The 6,254-nt window shown below is 35.3% G+C and overlaps 1 long non-coding RNA gene across 2 annotated transcripts; it reads left to right on the top strand.

Annotated features, from left to right (window-relative positions):
• The first annotated feature begins 457 nt into the window (after nt 1-457).
• Nucleotides 458-2,627, top strand: LOC106734237 (uncharacterized). Of its 2 annotated transcripts, XR_001369931.2 has the most exons (3): nt 458-538; nt 816-884; nt 2,598-2,627. It is a non-coding gene; the product is annotated as an uncharacterized LOC106734237 (long non-coding RNA). The 2 variants fall into 2 exon arrangements; XR_003548429.1 differs by lacking the exon at nt 458-538 and having other exon boundaries at nt 797-884.
• Nucleotides 2,628-6,254: the final 3,627 nt, after the last annotated feature.

Below are 6,254 nucleotides of genomic sequence, written 5' to 3'. Positions count from 1 at the left end.
TTGAAGAACAAATTGATAATACAGAATAAAGAAAAAAAACTTTCCCATTGTTTTTAGACTGGTTACCATCAACTTGTGTCTACCTTACTTAATTCTAACACATTACTCCAGATATGTATTTATACTTATGTGTTTGTATGAGATAATAAACACCTTGACATAGCAGAATATCTATTATGCTTTCATCCCTTGCAGCAAAAACATTTGGAGCTCTCTGAAGAAATACTTGTAATAAATTTAGCAATGAATCAGTTACCAAAGAGATAAAATGTTTGTACTTTATTTTTTCTCTCTTTACAAAGAGTTCAGAAATATACAGAGGAACAAGCCTATACGCACATACAGAGAAAGTAAATTTCCCATGTTATGCTCTGTTTCTCAGGACTGATGAGGGGAAATATATTTTTACAGGAGTTCATATCATTTGAGGATGTTGCTCTGTACTTTATCTGGGAGGAGTGGCAGGACCTGGAAGATGCTCAGAAGATTCTATACAAGGATGTGATGCTGGAGACCTACAGCAACCTGATGTTTTTGGGTTAGTGGAACTCCCATGAAGCTCTCTGAGGTAATTACTGTCTCCTTTTATAATAAATGTATGAGGGTTTCATAATGTTTAATGCTGTTTAGGAGTGAGATTTCATTCTGTGGTTAATGTGAGTGGCACTCCTCTTTAACAAAATGCCCAAATCAGTCCCTTTATTGCACAGCTGATAAAGCTGAGCCGTTGTTACTCTTCAAGTAGCTTACATGAATAGTTGGCAAAATTTCACACTGCTTTTTATTAACAGGACAATCCATTGCCAGACCTGCAGTGATCTTCAAGTTGGAGCAAGGAGGAGATCCATGGACATTAGAAGAACTTCCCAGCTTGAGCCTCCCAGGTTAGTCAATGCATAGTTTTCAAGGACTAGGACTAGTGTAATACATTTTCTTTTAAAGAATTTGTATTTCATTGAGAGGGTAAAACAAAATGTTAGTACTGGTGAAGTTAGAAAAATGTAGAAATGTTTTCCTGGGATAAGATGTGAAAAAATGGGTATATATTTTTTAAAGGTTCCTATGGGATGACATGTTTAGGGTAATTAATTAATATGTATTTTTATTGGCTACAAGTGCTTCCTAAGTAACATTTCTTCTTATGTGACAAGACTTCTTTTGACTTCTGCCAATAGATGATCTAGAAAACTGTTGACATTAGCAAAGAAACAGTACACAATACCCACTGTTGCAAGAAAGAAAAGAGTAAAAGGACAGGGAAAACACATGATGCATGGAAATCTTTCAGTGTAAAATTATAGGAAGATAGGAGGTAAATATTTTGAATATTGTTAAAGGTATTAAAGAAAAGGGGAGCATAAAGAAAATAAATTCACTCAGCTTTCAAAAATATTAATGTAAATTGCTACAGTAACATATTAAGGAGAAAGAACCATATTTCTTATTATAGATCAGTACCAATATTTGAAATATACATGAGTACTATAAAATAAATTCTCACATATGATTTATGGAAATGGTTGTCTTTTTCCAACCAAAGAGGACTGATATGAGAGAGACTGCTTCTAAATAGAATAAATATGGGAAAGCATGTGCTAAAACAGTTCTTATTGCCCAGTATATAGTTCACGTGAGGAAGAAACCCTTTTACAAAAAGTCTGTCTCATTCAGCACAAGATGAGAAGATGATACATGAGATGTCCACTATAAATCTAGAGAATGTGAAAAATTATATTTTAAAATTATTTTTACAATAGATTTTAAAGATAGAGTGGAATATTCCTATTCATAAGAGTAAGAGAAATTCTTATTGTAGAATTAAAATCTAACTTTTCCTCAGTGAGTGCACATAAGGGAAACACCCTAGAAATATAAAAAACATAAAAAAAATCCTTTTTTCAGAGGTCAAAAATTATGGTAGACAGAGAAATTACAGAGGAGTAAAACCTTATGATGTCCATAAATTATCAAAGCTTTCAACTGTTTTTATACATGAGACAACTCTTACTGGAGAGAAAATTTGTAGATAAAACAATACAGGAATTTGTTGTATCTGAACACACCTCTTACTGACCATTTGAAAACTTATACAGGAGAGAAGCTCTATAAGTGTAAATAATGTATGAAAATGATTTCCCAGAATTCAGACCTCACTGTATATCAGAGGAGTCACATAGGAGAGAAATTCTATGAAAATAAAATATGTGGAAAAATGTTTTACAAGAAGCCATACTTCACTGTGCATCAGATAACTCATATTGGAGAGAAATCCTATGAATATGGGGAGTGTGGAAAATCTTTCAGTCCCAAGTCAGTCTTGAGTAGACATTGGAAAATTCATACAGTAAAGAAATTCTATGTATGTGAACAATGTCAGAAAGTGTGTTCCCAGAAGTCGCATCTCACTGAGAATCAGAGAACTCACACAGGAGAAAACCCCTTTGAATGTGAACAGTGTGGGAAAGCATTCTCCAGCAAGGGGTACCTCACTGTACATAAGAGAACTCACACAGGAGAGAAGCCATATGAATGTGAACAATGTAGGAAAATGTTCTCCTGCAAGTCAGATCTCACTAAGCATTGGAGAACACACACAGGAGAGAAGCCCTATGAATGTGAACAATGTAGGAAAACGTTCTCCTGCAAGACAGACCTCACTAGGCGTTGGAGAACACACATCAGAGAAAAACCCTATTAATGTGAACCATGTAATAAAATGTTCTCCCAGAAGTCATATCTCACTGAGCATCAGAGAACTCACACAGGAGAGAAGCCCTATGAATGTGAACAATGTAGGAAAACGTTCTCCTGCAAGACAGACCTCACTAGGCGTTGGAGAACACACATCAGAGAAAAACCCTATTAATGTGAACCATGTAATAAAATGTTCTCCCAGAAGTCATATCTCACTGAGCATCAGAGAACTCACACAGGAGAGAAGCCCTATGAATGTGAACATTGCAGGAAAATGTTCTCCCAGAAGTCTGCACTCACTGTACATCAGATAACTCAACACAGGTGAGAAACCCTATGATTTTGAACAATGTAATACAACTTTTTCCCAAGTCACATCTTACTGTACATCTGAGTACTCACACTGGAAAGAAACAATGTCGGCAGCATTTTACCCCTAAAAGGTAGGGCTGATTGTACATCAGAGGACTCCCATAGAAGTGAAACCTTATGAATGTGAGGAATATAGGAATTTTTCTCTTAAAAACTATATTTAGTAAGCATCTGAAAAGTTACACTGGAGAGAAACTTTGTGAATGTAGGGTGTATAGAAAGTCTTTTATTTAAAAGTCAGCCCTCAATGTACATCAGAGAATTCACAAAAGAAAAAGCCTGTGAATGTCAATGTAACAATAGGAAATTTTCCATCTAATATGTCAGTCCTCACTGTATATCAGAGATCACAGGAGTAAATCCTATAAATGGGAATAGAGTAGAAAAATGTGTTCAGAGTAATCATTCCATGTTTTACATTAGAGCACTCACAAGGAAGAGAAACCCTGTATGTGTGGGAACTGTAATAAAAACTTCTTGAAGAATCCCCAACTTACTGTGGATCAGAGAACTCTCAGATCAGAAATCAAATGAATGTGAAACATGAAGAAATGTTATTATTAGAATTAAAAGGTTACCATACATCAGTAAACTCCAATGGGTCAAAATCCTCAGTAATGTAAGCTGTGTTATAAATCCTTGAAATATGAATTGATCTCTGTTGAACTTTTTTTCAAATTCAGCTTTGATTCAGCAAGTCACAGTAGTTAAAATTAATGATATCAGAAAATTTGGGGATGATATCGTCTACAAAAAGAGAACATTTCAGAAGACTAATGTATAAAATCTAAGAGTTTCCCAACTACAGAAGTAACATGCATATTTTGGCAAGTATTTTTCTTAAGAGTGATTTTTGCTATAGGGAATATATGCTCCATGAAAATACAGAGAGACAGAGTGATAGAAAGCATGAAACCAACCCTTGGGGGATGGCAACACCACAATCCCTTCTTTTCCATTGTCTTCTTTGGATCTTGGGCACACATTTACACACACTGGCTTGAGTTTTAAGTCTGTGACTCTGGGACTTGAACTGCATTCAAATATATGAGAGGCCAGTGGCATAACTATTACAACATCTGCTGGCCCTAGCAAAAGTTTATTTCTATGTTCTATGTTTGATGTTTAAAGATGCAACAGAATATAACCACTGATTTTGGCAAAAATAAATATTGAAATTTTTCTAGCTTCCACTTTCATGGCAGACAAGACAACAGAAAAAGTGTTTCAAAGCAAATATTATGGACCATGATAAACATTAAAAATGGTTATAGGTACTAGAGACGGGAGAAAGGAGACAGTGTAAGGAAAGAAGTTATGGAGGAAAATAAACAGGCATTTTGTGGATATAGAAATGGATTATAATATGTTGATGATAATGTGTTTTGTATCCTCAACTGCTCTGGTGGGAAGTTTATTCATTTTGGATAAATTCAACTTATAAGTTAAGAGATGTTAAAGTGTATAAAGTAAATTAAAATTAAAAATAAATAACATGTACCATAAATGCCTAACAAAATAAAACAAAACAAAAAATTCTAAGGCATTTCATTGCCTGGGAACTACTCATATGTACTGAGAGGGCTCTGCAAGTGTACCTCTGGTGAAATGTCCAATTTGGGAATTGAACTGATCTAGGTTGGACAAGAGGCATGTGAAAGCTCTGGGTGTGTTGAGGCACAACATAATTCTGGGTGGTTATAATATTTCCAGGATCTTCTTTGGATGTTGATCACAGCTTTTGTGGCCAGCATTAGCCAAGAGGTTCTGAGGCAGAACACCCACTGGTCCAGAAATGCAACTCAAGGTCAATTGGTATTGGGCTGGTTTTGGTTTTGGTTTGCCCAACATCATGACCCAGGTAGAACAGACCAAACTATGGTGGGTGGGATGTAAGGTAGCTGCTCAGTGTTGACAAGAACAGGCTGGTGGAAGTCACTATGAGCTACAATGTGAAAAGTGAGATGACCAGACATACTGTGTGTGCTCACATTGTCTAGCAAACATTACTACTATCTGTATGACTCTTCCAATCTTGTAAAAGTGACTGGAGTGGTTGCACAGTAATGTGAACAAATTGAACAGTACTAAATTGTATATACTTGGACATGGTTAAAATGTGTCAAAGTTTTGCCTTGATCAGAATTTAGTCAGGCCTCTCAATCTTTTAGTTTCCTCTGCATACTTCCATGTAAAATCCCTTTTGAGCAAATAACCCTGCTAAAGTAGTTTAGAAAGAAACCCCACAGTAAATATCAGGTTATTTTAAATAAGTGATTAGGTGTGATGTCTGATCACCCTGTGTCCTCAGCCATAATCCTATTATTTCAGTTTATCCAGAATCTCTCATATTCCTAATTTTTCTTTAGTCATTTTCCATTTGATAATCACCACATTGCTCCTCAGCTGTGAGTTTCCACTGCACATGCTGTATTTGAAGTTGACCCCAATTTCTCTTCCCCAGTGAAATTCTCATTTCTGTGGACCCTACACTTACGATGATGGTTCGAAATAAAGCTTTTCTCAGTCCACTTTAACCATTGTCTTTGAATCAATTTCTTTAAATAGATTTCAAAATTTTGGACTGTTTTCCACAGTAAAAACTGTCTTGAGATGTTCAGAGTAGTAATAATAAGTACAGAAAGAATGATGGTTTGCCAGAGGCTGGGTCAGGTGGGAGGAATGGAAAGATTTGACATTATTATATAATAATAGTTATTGATTGTTTAGTCTTACAAGATGAAACGAGTCATGAAGATGCATGGTGGTGATGGTCCTAGGACCTTGAGAGGAAAGATGATAAATTTTATGTAGTATATATTTTATGAAAATAAATTTAAAAATACTAAAAACACCAGTATATAAAATGTATATAATCCATAATGCTTGTTGAAGTGATACATATAGTGGCAAAATAATGATCAATGTTATTCCAGAAACAGGTTGAGACCTGAATCAATTATGGCCAATCTGTGCTAAACTACAAAAAAATACTGATGTCTTAGTATTAGCAGAATGTTCCCAGAAAAAACTGAGTGTTCCTAGAAAGAGAGCATGTGCCTCAGACATTGACTATTGTCCTGCCATTTCCTCATCTTTTTTTTCTTTCTTTTCTTTTTTTTTTTTTTTTTTTTTTGGGGTTTTTCGCCCTAGGGTGTGTGCTTGCATTAGAGGAAAAGAGGGAAATC

The sequence above is a fragment of the Tupaia chinensis genome, unplaced genomic scaffold (assembly GCF_000334495.1).
Source record: "Tupaia chinensis unplaced genomic scaffold, TupChi_1.0 Scaffold149973_1, whole genome shotgun sequence".
In the NCBI taxonomy this organism is placed as follows: Eukaryota; Metazoa; Chordata; class Mammalia; order Scandentia; family Tupaiidae; genus Tupaia; species Tupaia belangeri.
Note: the sequence above shows the minus strand (reverse complement) of the source record. Positions and strands in the feature narration are given on the sequence as shown.